This window comes from Neofelis nebulosa, chromosome 6 (assembly GCF_028018385.1).
Source record: "Neofelis nebulosa isolate mNeoNeb1 chromosome 6, mNeoNeb1.pri, whole genome shotgun sequence".
NCBI lineage: Eukaryota > Metazoa > Chordata > Mammalia > Carnivora > Felidae > Neofelis > Neofelis nebulosa.
Genome location: NC_080787.1, coordinates 131337370 through 131351928, shown reverse-complemented (window position 1 = coordinate 131351928; position 14559 = coordinate 131337370). Strand labels below are relative to the sequence as shown.

At 37.8% G+C, this 14559-nt stretch overlaps 1 pseudogene; it reads left to right on the top strand.

Annotated features, from left to right (window-relative positions):
- Positions 1–276: 276 nt before the first annotated feature.
- LOC131515487 (small ribosomal subunit protein eS1-like) lies at positions 277–1083 on the top strand (annotated as a pseudogene).
- Positions 1084–14559: the final 13476 nt, after the last annotated feature.

Below are 14559 nucleotides of genomic sequence, written 5' to 3'. Positions count from 1 at the left end.
CACACTATAGTACCTTGTTACCATAATCTTTATCATTTCCTTAAGACATATACCCTAAATAGCTTTTCATTTAAAAAAAATGGCAATTACAAGGAAATAATGTGGAATGATAGTTATTTAATTCTTTGTACAAACACACGCAGGGGCTCTAAAAAGTCTGAGTAGTTTCCTGCTTCTGAGATTATGGACTGGGGTTGGCAACTTTGCAGTGCCCATAAAAGTTGCAAAATAAAATAAGGGTGTAAGGCTTTGGCTCCCAGAGCTGCACCATGATGAATGGCAACAACTAGCATCTTACAAAAGGCAGCAAAAAAGAGAGCCAAAAAGAAAGTAGCTGACCCATTTTTTAAAGACACATTGATATGATGTGAAAGCAACAGCTATGTTTTATATAAGTAGAGCTGGAAAAAAGCTAATCTGAAGGATTCAAGGAACCAAAATTGCCTCTGATGTGTATATTGATTGCATCAAGGGTAGTGTTTTTGAAAGGAGACTTGCTGATTTGCAGAATGATGAAGTTAGAAAAATCATGCTCGTTAACAAGGATGTTCTGGGCAAAAACTGCCTGACCAACTTCCATAGGATGGATTATACTTTTGTGCTCTGTGATAAACAAACAAACAAACAAACAAACAAACAAAAAACAGGCTGTGATTGAAGTTCATGTTGAAGTCAAGAATTCTGATGGTTATTTGGTTCTTCTACCCTGTGTTGGTTTTACTAAAAAAAAATGCAACAGTAAGACTCAAAAGACTTAAGTTCAGGACCACAGGTCTGCAAAATCCAGAAGAAGTTGATGAAATTCATGATCCAAAAGTTGTAGATGAATAACTTGCAAGAAGTGGTCAATAAATGGAGTGGAGAGCATTGTAGAAGATACAGAAAGGCTTTCCAATTTTTTTTATCTTCTCCATGATGTCTTTGATAGAAAAGAAAAGTGCTATAGAAGCCTAAATTTGAATTGGGAAAATTCATGGAACTTCATAGTGAAGGTAGTAGTTCTGAAAAGCTACGAAGGGTGAGACAGGTTCTAAAGTTTAACAAACTGATGGGTATGACTCAGCCATCCAAGAATTTATATAAAATTCAGACTTTTAATGCTGACAAAAAGTCTCATTATGAAAAAAAAAAAAAGTAATGTTATCAATCCACTTTGGGGAAGAGACTTGAACTTGATTTAAAAGTACAAATTCTTTTAAAATAATCCTTGGAAATTCAGGATGCTTGGGTGGCTTAGGCAGTTAAGTGTCCAACTTCGGCTCAGGTCATGATCTCAAGGTTTGTGGGTTCAGCCCTGCATCAGGCTCTGTGCTGACAGCTCAGAACCTGGAGCCTGCTTCAGATTCTGTGTCTCCTCTTTCTACCTCTCCCCCACTCATGCTCTGTCTCTCAAAAATAAATAAATGTTAAAAAAAATAAAAACTAAATAATCTTTGGAAACTCAAAGTTGCTATTTCCAAATAATATCCAAGTAATATCCATGTTTATACAAATGTCATTTCAACCTACCTTTCCAATTTCTCTCATGAGATGTGATGAATAAATATTTTAATGTATTTTTTTAATGTGCTTTAATGTATTAATGTATTTATTCATATTTTCCTTTATGTTTAGTAATTTTTTTATATTGGTTCAGAAATTCTCACTACTAATGTGACTTACTCCTATATTTACCCCTAAAGAATCTTTAGCTTTAGATTTTGCAGTTTACACTTTTATATTTACATTACATCTCTAAGTTCTTTAATATATGCTGGTGAGGAAGCAAATAAAATTTGTTTTCCTACCAGTTTCATTTTTTTTTTAATTTTTTTTAACGTTTATTTATTTTTGAGACAGAGAGAGACACAGCATGAACGGGGGAGGGGCAGAGAGAGACGGAGACACAGAATCGGAAGCAAGCTCCAGGCTCTGAGTCATCAGCCCAGAGCCCGACTCAGGGCTCGAACTCGTGGACCGCGAGATCGTGACCTGAGCTGAGGACGCTTAACCAACTGAGCCACCCAGGCGCCCCTCCTACCAGTTTCAAATGTGTGTGTGTCTGTGAGTGTGCAGACACATTTTGGGGGTTCCTATTATGTTCTGGTTATAAATAAGGCTATGTGCTATTTTTAAAACTGCCTTTCCCCATACAATTTAGAATCAGTTTGTCTATTTCCACAAACTATCTTTTGACATTAGCACTTGAATTACATTTATTCTGTAGCCCTATTCAGTAAAAATTGACATCTTTGCAATCCATCACTCTGTATATTTAGTTATTTAAAAATCTTTAAACTTTATAATGTTATAAACATAAAATTTTTATTTAAAGTTCTGTAACAACTTTTGTTGGATTTTTAATGATTATTTTATAGTTATTATATATAACATATATAATATATAATAATGTATATTATTATATAATATATATTTTATTATATATCATATATTATTATTTATAGTCTTTTTAAAGTATATTCCTGAATTTGGCTAATAAATATTTTCTTATGATTTTGTATCCTTGTTTATGAGTAAGATGGGATAGTAATTTCTTTTTTCATACCGACTTAGCAGATTTTAATGTTATGCTACTAAATTAGCTGATGACTGTTTCCTTTCTTTTTCGTTGTCTGGAAAAAAAGTTAAGAGTAGAATTATTTGTTCCTTTAGAGTTTAAAAACCAAATAAAACTATTTGAAACTGCTGTTGATCTGTATAAGAACATTTTAAAACACTGATTTATTCTTATGGGATTACGCAGGACTTTTTTTTCTAAATTCAGCTTTTAGAAATTATATATTTCACAGAACTTATTTGATCTCAGTGCTAAATAACTTGACAGCTTTGTTCATAGTATTTTCTAGTAATTTTTAATATCTATAGAATTAGTAATTTTTTAAAAATTTCTGATGTTGTGCCTTCTTTTTCATTTCTTAATTTTCCAGATTTTTGTCAATATTATCAGTTTCTTTCAAAGAATAGCTTTTGAGTTTGTTGATCCTATCTATTGTATCTCTGGTTTCTATTTTATACATTTCTTTTGTTTTCTTGAGTGTTTTCATCCTTTTTTGCAGATTCATATCCTTTCCCATTTTCCTATGTGGATTGCAGAATTTTTGTTGATTTACGTATATTCCTTTTATATTGTAAATATCATTTCATTTCTGATTTAGAGCAAACCAAAATGTTTTTCCCAATTTCCTATGTATGTTAATTTTGGTATTCTTCATTGAAGAGAAACCTATTTAGAAGTATCACAATCACTTTTGTTTTGATAGTTGTTTTTTTAATTTTCTGTGATAAGTATTTGTCATCACTCTTACCCCTTTGTCACATATATAGCCTCCTTCATTTACTTTTGTAATCTTTGAAATTTTGTCTTGGCATGTTTTCTTTAACCTCTTTGGGACTCTTTTTCCTGTGAGATTGAATAATGACTTTTCACTTTCCCCATATGGTGAGTGACTCTACTCCATATCTATGGATGATATTTCATTTCAGCATTGATTGATGGTGCCAAATTTATCCTATATTAAATTTCTATGTATGCATGAGTCCATCTGTAGCCTATTTTGTTCCAGTAACCTATTTTTCTCTTGTTGATATTTATTTCTCTGAGTGCGCACTCTGTCTTACTGTATGATAGGTTAATTAACATTTCATTTTCCAACTTTAGGTTTACTTGGTTATTTGCATATTCTTACATATAACTTTTAATTAATGTAACTAGTTTCTTTAAAAATTCAAATATCCTAAAATATGCTTTAAAATACTTGATTCACAACTCAATATATGCAGTTGACATATAATTTATATAAAATAACTAAATATCTGGATTATTCCTGGGTTTGCTGCCATTGTCTCTTTGTTCTCTGGATTGGTTATATATACTCACTTTTGTATACTTACCAGTTTACAAGTTTATGAATATTAGTGATATATTCTAGGCATTTTGTCAAACAATAGGGTTTCGTATATATGTATTTTCCCCCTTCTGTTTTTTTTCTCTCTCTCTTTTTTTTTTCAGTGTAAGGCTAGTAAGGCAGTTATTTATCTTCTCAGTCCATTCAAAGATTTATCTTGGTCAGGGCTTCATTACAGCTTTGAGAAGGTATAGTCTTCTTTTGTTTCACCTTTATTTACAGATGTGGCCTTCTAAGTTTTCTACAGTATAGGATTAAGACCCTCATGGTTTTCTGTCTTTGCAGCTCTGAAAATTTGAGAGTTCAGAGATACCTTGCCTAGTTCTTCAGTTGCCTGCCCCATACAGCTTCACAAACAGGCAAATGCCTAAGGCAGACAACTGTACTGTACTTAAGGCTCTCTTTCTCCAACAGATCTTTTATTTTCCTAAAACAGGAAGGCAGTACTGCAGGAGATTTTATTCTTTCTTTTAGAAACTTGCAAATTAACTCTTCAGCCCCTCACTTCCTGCAGAATAGCTATTTAGCAGTTATATCATGGGGAAGTGTTGCCATGGGGTTGAAACCCATCAGGTTAAAATGTGTTACTCCATCATGCACAGCTGCTAAAAATTGTTGGCTTCTCTTTTACAAGGACTCGTAGTATAAATTTACCCCAATCTTCAGCTAGTGCCCAGGATCTGCAAACGAAATGTTTGGAGATAGTTTGACTTGAGTGATGAATATACAAATGGACAATGGCAAGACCATATGTGAAAGCAGACATCTGACCTGCAAATTCTGCAGCCAACAATCCGGAAAGTCAAATCAAAATTTCTGTAGCCGTCAGGCCAGAACAATCAGAACCTGGACAGGGACTACTAGCTTTCATAAGTTTTACACTCACTCCCAAATCAGAACCCAATTGGACAAAGCCAGATAGGCCCCCCAGAACAGTCACATAGGATGCTCCATTTCTAGTTAGACTGCCTCCAGCTTCCCTATGCTAACAACCCCCAATGAAAGCATAATTAAAACCTTCCCCACCATAAAGCTTTTTTTTCCACCATAAAGCTTTTCCACTCCCCTGCCTTTCTTTGAGTCCCAGACAAATGCTGTGATAGTGGCTGGTTCCCTTCTTCTAGCAAACTCTGAGTAAACAACCTCTGTTCCCATTTGTTTATTTCTACATAATTCATCTTGGAAGGGTTCTTGTCTCCATGGAATTTTATGTTTTTTTAATGTTTATTTTTTGAGAGAGGACAAGCGGGGGAGGGGCAGCAAGAGGGGGACACAAGATATGAAGCAGGCTCTATGCTGACAGGCTGACAGCAGCAAGCCCAGTGTGGGGCTGGAACTCACTAACCACAAGATCATGACCTGAACTGAAGTCAGATACTCAACCAACTGAGCCATCCAGGTGCCCCTCTCTGGTGAGATTTTGGGGTGATTGGGGGGGTTCGGAGCTGAGGCCAAGAAAGAACTCTTGAAGATCTCTTTGGTGCAAAAAGGTGATTTTATGAGAGCATGGGGACAGAACCACTGGGCTGAAAGAGCTGCCCTGGGACCCTGAAGAGAGATTTGTTATATACTTGGGAGTTGGGGGAGATAAAGACAAGGGGAGGTTTCCAAAGGGATTTTCATATGCTAAAGAATACTCACAGGAGACTGGAAGCCTAGCTCTTGTCAAGCTAAGGTTGTTTTTCCCTCTAGCAAAGCATTAACATTAAGACAGTAGGGAGTTCCTGGAGAAAAGTTTTACTCTGCCTGCCTCAAGTATTTGTCAAGGGGCTGCAGGTTATAAAGAAATTTAATTTTACCTCCCATTTCCTTATGCTTTTGTTTCCCACATCATTCCCCCCTGAACAATTTTGACAGTTAAATCTTTTTTTTTTTTTTTTTTTTTTTTAAAATTTTTTTTTTCAACATTTTTTATTTATTTTTGGGACAGAGAGAGACAGAGCATGAACGGGGAGGGGCAGAGAGAGAGGGAGACACAGAATCGGAAACAGGCTCCAGGCTCCGAGCCATCAGCCCAGAGCCTGACGCGGGGCTCGAACTCACGGACCGCGAGATCGTGACCTGGCTGAAGTCGGACGCTTAACCGACTGCGCCACCCAGGCGCCCCGACAGTTAAATCTTTAAGTTTGCTGAGGGTAGAAGATTGTCTCCTTTGTAACTTCTTCCTGCTATATAGAGGTTTAGAGATGTCTCCACCTTTGGGTGAATATTGGTCAGTTGGGGTACTTATATAGAAGAGTGCCAAAGACAGAGGCAGCCGGTCCAAGGTAGACCACATATAGGAACCTCCTTGAGTAGAAAGGATCATCTGTCAGCTAGAAGGTATGGTGGTGAAGGAGTCTTGGCACCAGACAGGGAGACACAGGAAAAGACAAAAAAATAAGGTTGATAATGAGAAAAAGAGAAGCTTAAATAAAAAATCTTTGATAATTTTCCTCCAGTTCTTTCTTGTCATTTGAAGAGAAATTTGGGGTCTTCCACTGGTTCAGAGGAATAAAAAGATACATCAACTGGCATACTAGATTTCTTTATGAGAGGAAGTTGGTTGAGCCTGGGTGGCGCAGTGAGCATCTGACTTCGGCTCTGGTCATGATCTTGCAGTTGACGAGTTTGAGCCCCGCCTCGGGCTCTGTGCTGACAGCTCAGAGCCCAGAGCCTGCTTCAGATTCTGTGTCTCCCTCTCTCTCTGCACCTCCCCTGCTCATGCTCTGTCTCTCTGTGTCTCAAATATAAATATAACCATTAAAATTTTTTTTTTTAGATTCCTGTATGAGGAAGGTACAGGTTTAATTCTTGATATGTGAATCCATGAGGAATGCCCCTTTAACTTTACTGCAGTGGGAATATGTAATATGACTTGGTAAGGGTCCTTCCATTTTGCAGTTATATCCCCTGCTGTATTAGACTTCCAGTTCTTTAAATAAACAGTATTTCCTGGGTTTCTATGGGGGTGGATTTCTAGTAGCTGTCAGATCAAATTTAGGAAGGATATGGTTTGCATGTTCATTTAGAGATTTATGAATTAACCTGGCCTCAAATGAATAATTTAACAGAACAATATAGTCTCCATCTATTGATAGGTCTACATTGAGAAAAGATTTTCCATATAGTAACTCAAAGGGATTTACCCCTGTTGGTTGTTTTGGGGCAATTCTCATTCTGCGAAGCCCTACCAGTAAAAGAGTAACCTAGTTTTCTTGAGTTTCAATGCTTAGTTTGGTAAGATGCTGCTTTCAGGTGTGGTCAGCTTTTTTAGCCTTTCCAGAGGATTGTATATACGAGGCCAAATATAAATAGTAATTGTTTTTTAAGGACTAAGCTATTTGTTGAGTTTTGTGCAATAAAAGATGGTCCATTGTCACTTTGTAGGGACCAAGGGAGTTCAAATCTAGGGACAATTTCCCTTAGCAAAGTTTTTGTCACTTCAGTGGCCTTTTTGGTCTTACAAGGGAAGGCCTCTATCCATCCAGTAAAGGTATCTACATAAACCAATAAGTACTTATACCCTTTGCATGATGACATTTGTGCAAAATCTAATTTCCAGTCCTTCCCTGGATACATTCCCTGCCTTTGGAGTGGCCTTAAAAGAGGCAGGAGGCAAATAGCACCCTCTGGATTTGTTTATGCACAAATAGCACATGATTGACAGGCTTGTTTTATGGTAGTGGTTAAATTAATCCCATCAAAGGTATCTTTAACCAATTGTCCCAAGCCTTTTTACCTAAATGAGTAGCTTGGTGTATACCCTGTATTAGTTTCCATTAGTTGCCTTTGGCTATAAAGACTATTCTTCTATCATTTATAAACCAGTCCTGTGCAGTTTTTGAGAATCCCCATTCCTGGGGTACTTGGGTTTCTTGATCTGAATAGACTGGGGATATATCTTTTATTGGTGTCAAGACTGGTATGAGGCTCAGTATTTGCCTTATATGAGTGCAGCTCACAGTCTGCTAGGTTATTCCGTTTAGATTCTCTGGATCTGTCCTTTTTATGTCCCCTGAGATGAATTACAACCACCTCCTTGGGTTCATATATAGCCTCTAAGAGGGCTATTATTTCAGATCCATATTTAATGGGAGAGTTATGAGTTGATACTAACTCCTTCTCCTTCCAGATTGCCCCATGCACATGTAGGACTAGGAAAGTATATTTAGAGTCAGTACAGATATTGATTCTGAGGCCCTTTGCTAATTGTAAAGCAAGAATGAGTGCTATTAATTCTGCTTTTTGGGCAGACATGTTTGCTGGAAGAACTTTGGCTTCAGTAGTCTGAGTTAGACTGTCTGACTGTAGCATACCCAGCCTTCCTTATCCCCTTCTCCATGAAACTACTGCCATCAGCAAACCAACTGTCATCTGCATTATCAATATAAGAGTCTTTTAAATCTACTCAGCCTAATTATTTACATAAGCTTGGTAAGAGTATTAATTGATCGTAGAGATCTTTTAAAATTTGCTTCGCTGGAACTTTTTATAAGGAATCTCTAGATTGAACATTTAGTAGCCTCTTCAGGCCAGAAGCCAAGCCAAGTACTTGCAATCAGACATGCTTGCAATACCTGTTGATTTGGGTGAATTTCTCACACCTAAGTGTCCTGAGGTTCCTGTACCTGCCAAGAAGTGATGTTCTTTCCTCACCTGATAAGACTGCTGGGAACTCTGTAAACAGTTATCAGTCCAACATTTCAAGGGGCTTTGTTGGCTTCATGTTTCATAAAGTCAATCTTAGCTCCTTAAAGCTGTATGAATGGGGCACCTGGTGGCTCAGTCGGTTAAGTGTCCAACTTTGGCACAGGTCCTGATCTCACAGCTCATGAGTTCAAGCCCCACGTCAGGCTCTACAGAGCCCAGAGCCTGCTTTGGATTCTGTATCTCCCTCTCTCTCTGCCCCTCCTCTTCTTGTGTTCTGTCTCTCTGTCTCTCAAAAATAAATAAACATTGAAAAATAAAGCTCTGTAGTCATATCTGAGTCTGTGCATGTGTCTCAAATATGACATTCCAGTCCAAGTCTTGTTAAAATAACCAATATTTTCAATGGTGTCTTGTTCGAAGATTCTCGTTGAACTTATGCAATTAATTATAATTGCCATGGAAGAAAGAATGCTTGTGGAGAGTTTTTGAATTTCAGAGGGTTCAGGTAGAGAGAAAAGTTAAATGCTTTAATTTGTTCACAGAGGAATACTTTATCCTATTACTCTATATCATGGATATATTGAGAAAGTTTCCTTAATCTGGAAGAGCAAACATTAGAGAACCAGCAGTGTTTTAAAACAAGAGTCACAAAACTCACAAAAAGACTTAAAAATGTGCAAAGTTAAAGATCTAATGAGAGACTACAATATAGCTGGCAAGGAAATTTGGTTATTTCTGTGGCACATAACACTTAAAAATTGTAAAGTTAAGTGATGACCTATTGCCAAAATTTATCAAGACTTTAAGAATTGCAATATAATCTAATTATAGCATTTACCTAAATGTAACCTAAGGCTTATATTTGTTTGACAGTGCTTCCAGAGTTTAATATACCAAATAAGCCTAATTGGTCAAATTCACTTACAATTTAAATCTTGGAGAAGTTTGTTAAAAAACCTAAGAAAGTTATAAAGCACAAAGCATGTTTACCATCAGACCCACATATCCTTAGTTGCTCTGCAGTAAGTCAAAAGCACAAACCTATGTTCAGTAATCAATGCTTTAGCACCTCATCCTATTTAGAAGAGGCCTAAGTGATAACCAATTATCATGCAAGCAAAGCTTTAAAGTTTCAGATTAGTACAGACTTTGAAAGCTATCAGAAAGACAGATACCGTATGTATGTTTTCACTCTTATGTGGATCCTGAGAAACTTAACAGAAGACCATGGGGGAGGGGAAGGGGGAAAACGTTACAGAGAGGGAAGGAGGCAAACCATAAGAGACTCTTAAAAACTGAGAGTAAGCTGAGGGTTGATGGGGGGTGGGAGGGAGGGGAAAGTGGGTGATGGGCATTGAGGAGGCCACCTGTTGGGATGAGCACTGGGTGTTGTATGGAAACTAATTTGACAATAAATTTCATATATAAAAAAAAGACAAAAACAGAAAAAAAAAGACTTTGAAAGCTATCTTAACAATTATCCATGAAAACTTTGAAACGGAATTAACCATCTTTTTAAGTTACATTTTTGTTAACAAACTGCAATAGAGACAACACAAGCTTTTTTGACCTTTAGTAAACCTAGATAGAATAAGTTCCATAGTTAATGCCGGTAACTCTTAAGACGTATCTATATTAATTAAACTGACAAATTACATTAAACACCGAATAAGCTGCACCCACTTAGAATACAATCTGTTCCCCATTGTCAGTTTTTATGTGGGACACTGGTGGGGAAATCTGAAGTGGTGGGTCCATGTGGGAATGCTTTGTGCTCCCAGATATTGAGGGTGGAAGGAGGAGCCAATAGGGCCTGAGATACTGAGGATAGTACAGGAACCAGTTTGTAGGCCACATCCAAGGTGATGCAGAAACAGGAGGAGGCAGAAGAGGTGAGATGCCACCAGCATGTAGAGAAAGAGGGTTCCTGGTTCTAAACCATGTCAGCTCTGACAGAGGAGCAGACGCCATATTTTTTTCCACCAACAAGTGGGAATATGCAGTCCAGGTCAGGCTGGAGAAGACCAGGAATTTCTCTGAAACATAGGGAGTTATGGCAGCTGCTTGGGAATATTCCTTAAAATTCCTATCCTGAGGCAGACTAACCACAGTTGGCTCCAGTTAGAACCATTACCCAGGAAATGAATGAGGGAAGAGCCCCCACTCTTAGGAACAGTGAGAGGGTCAGTGTCCCATTCGTCAGGCAATGCCTATGTTTCTTACAGCAACCTGGGTTTATTGGGAGGAGACCAGTTTAGATTAAGAGGCTCTTAACTCTGGGTCTTGATTTAGAGAAAGGAAGACCTGTTTAGATAATAAGAGGCCCTTAGATCTGGGTCCTGATTAAGAGAAATGAAAGTCTGGACCTGGGGTACCTCTGTGCATTTGCCCTATTTCTTACAGAAGAGATCTAACTGCTAGATCCTATTGAGGCCATGCAGTGTTAAAGATTGGTTCTTTCATAAATTTTGCAATCCAAATTGTTTCTAATGGGCTAAAAGTTATCCCAAGGGAGAGTCCTTGGGGATGGAAGAGGCAGCTCCCATGCTCCTCCTAGAGAGAGAAAAGTGGAGAAATTCCATTACCATGAAAATCCCCCTCGACTCTCAGGTGGTATCCCATGCACAGAACATGTCAGAGATTCCTGAGGTGTCAGAGCAGCCCAAGGCATCCCTGAACAAAATCAGTGTGATCACCACTGCCTTTAAAGGCCCCTGTAGGAGGTAGGCTGGCCCTCACCCCACTTCCCCATTGGATTCTAGACACAAATGAGTGCCGGTTTATGGACCCAGTTTCCCTTGCTGAGAAGGCCATGCAGCTCTGCACCAGGGTGGCCATGCTGTGCTGTGCCATTGGCAGCCTTGCTGTGTCATGCTGTGGCTCACCTTGCAGAGAAGGCAATGTTGTGTGGCACTGTGGCTTGCCTTGTGGGGAAGACCACAAAGAACCTGCCATTTTTAACCCATGGAAAACACTGGAAAAATTTTACAAAATTATACAATTCTGTAGTTGAAGGCAATGGTGGAAAACAGTAAAAATAGAAATCCATCATGATCTAAGCCACATTCTAACACATATATTCCTTGACATCTGACTTCCTAGGAAGTAATCCCTGATTGGGTTTTAATTCAATCTGGTACTAGTTTTGGCTGTCACTGAGCAGAGGTCTCGTGACCAGAAGTGGCTAGACCAGGGATGTGAAGAGGATCACATTAGACCAACGAGGAGGAAACCTCACATAGGACTCTTAAGATTGGCAACCATGCTAGTCACTTAGGTGGCTGTCCCATGCACAACAGAGACAACTTTGTGTAAGAACAGGAATAAAGAGAAGGCATCAAGTTTTTGGGTCTTATTACCATTCCAGCCAGGCAAAAGGCAGTCTTTCTCCTCCCTGTGGAGTAGCCACAGCCTAGAGTATTGCAGCCTGAGCAATCAATCTGAAAATGTTCCGGTAAGACCATACTCCTTAAAAAGTTGCTGAAATGAGTGTAAGGAAGAGAAAGTACTCACCAAGTTTGTACCACCTGATAGTCTATATGTAAAGACTAGCAGCCCCACGTTGAGTGCCAAATGATGAGGTTTTGGGGTTATTGGAGGGGGGTGGTTGGAGCTTATGGCCAAGAAAGAATTCTTAAAGATGTCTTTGGTGCAAAAAGGTGATTTTATTAGAGCACCGGGACAGAACCCATGGGCAGAAAGAGCTGCTCTGGGTCCCTGAAGAGAGGCTGGATATATACTTGGGAGTTGGGGGAGGTAAAGTTAAGGGGAGGTTTCCAAAGAGATTTTCATATGCTAAAGAATACTCACAGGAGACTGGAAGTCTAGCTCTTGTCAAGCTAAGGTTGTTTTTCCTTCTAGCAAAGCATTAACATTAAGACAGTAGGGAGTTCCTGGAGAAAAGTTTTACTCTGCCTGCCTCAAGTATTTGTCAGTGGGCTGCAGGTTATAAAGAAATTTAATTTTATCTGTAATTTCCTTCTGCTTTTGTTTCCCACATCACTCTCCATAGAATTTTAGTTAATTTAAACCATTCATGATACTAATTTTTGAGGTTTTATTTTTAATTTATTTTTTCTGGTGTCAGCAGCAGAAGCAATGATTTGGAGTGACCTCCTGAATTCATGTGAGAAGAGGTTTAATTCAAACTTTCTTAAAGAATAATAAAAGTCTGAGGCCATTCAATATTGTACCTGGACCAAGTGTTTAAGTACATGAAGCTCAGCTACCATCACACAAAGAAAAATCCTTCTACAGGCATAAAATGCTGTTCTTGTTTCATATCTCCAATTTCTTATCCAAAAAAGTATCCTGGGAGATATGCTTGGATGGTTTAGAGAAGGAGTTGGCAAATAAGGCCCTCAGACCAAATCCAGTTAGTCACCTCCCCTTTTTTAATAGAGTTTTTCAAGAACCACAGCCATACTTTTTTGTTTATATATTATCTATGGATGTTGCTTTAGTGCTATAATGGCAGAGTTGAGTTGTTGTGACACAGACAATATGGGCCATAAAGCCTAAAATATTTACAATCTGGCCCATTTCAAAAACATTTGAGAACTCCTAGTTTGGTGTACATATTTCAGACAATGTATTTTTTCAACTCTAGAATTTTTATTGGATTCATTTTTATAGTTTCTATCCTCATTGAGTCTATTCTTTAAAAAATAAAGCATTTGAACATATTTACAACAGCTCTTTTAAAATTCTTGTCTACCACTATCTCTGTCATTTCTGCTTCTACTTATATTTACTAAGTTTTCTCCTGGTCATGAATCACATTTTCTAGTCTCTGTGTAAAAATGGTGATTTTTAATTGGATGCTAGGCATTGTGATGAAAATTTGGATTTTGTTGTCTTCCTTTGAAGCATATATGTATTCTAGTGGGCAGTTCTAACTTTGTTAGAACACATCTAGATTAATCATAAAAGTAGTTTGATTTTAATAAGAGTACTTTGTTATAAGAGTAGTTAGGGCACACCCAGCTTACCTATAAGAAGAGCTTTAATATTAAAGTGTGGCATTTCTGGGGTCTCTATTGTATGATTTGGGTAGTTAACTAGTTTCTACCATGCCTGGTAGAATTTGATTATCTAATAGCCAACCTTGTTTAATTTATGGTTAGTGCCTTTGTACTTCTGTCTAGTAGTTATTCTTTGCTCATTATTCATAGTTTCACTCTCTTCGTATGCAGTTTAGTATTCAACACAGACTCAAAGAAATACTGTGCAAATTTATGGAACTCTTCATCTGTGTAAGTCCCTCTTATCTTGCACTCTATCCTAATTTTAAAGCCATGCAAACCTCCTGAATCCTGATCTCTATCTCCTTAACTCAGTAATACTGCTATACTCTGCTTCAGTTACTACTTCTTGCACTGCAGTCTGGGAAGTGTCTCCAGGCAGAAAAACAGTGACTATAGGGCTTACTATTTGTCTTCCTTCTCTTAGTCATGTGCCAAAATAGTTATTTAATATATTTTGGAAAGTAATTTAATTGTTTACAATAAAACGGGTAGTCTGTTATCAATAACAACATCATGGTTGGTTGAATATTAATCTACTAATCCTATTAGAAAAGCAACACACATAAAAAATTGAATTGGAATGCAGGGTGCTTTGGACTGAATCGTGTTCCCTAAAAGTTCATATGTTGAGTTCCTAGCCCCAGGACTAAGAATGTAACTGTATTTGTAGATATGGTCTTTTAAGGGGTTACTAAGTTCAAACAAGATCATTAGGGTGGACTCTAATCCAATATGACTGATGTCCTCATAAGTAGAGGAAACTAAGACACAGACACACACAAAAAAGGAAGACCATGTGAAGACATAGGGAAAGAGGCCATCTACAAAACAAGGAGAGAGGCCTCAAAAGAAAAAAAAAAAATCCTGCCAACACCTTGATCTCAAACTTTAGCCTGTAGGATTGTGAGAAAAATGTTTCTGTTGTTTAAGAATTGTCTCTGTTGTTTAAGTCTCTGGTACTTTGTTATGGTAGCCCAGCAGACTAATCATAGGGT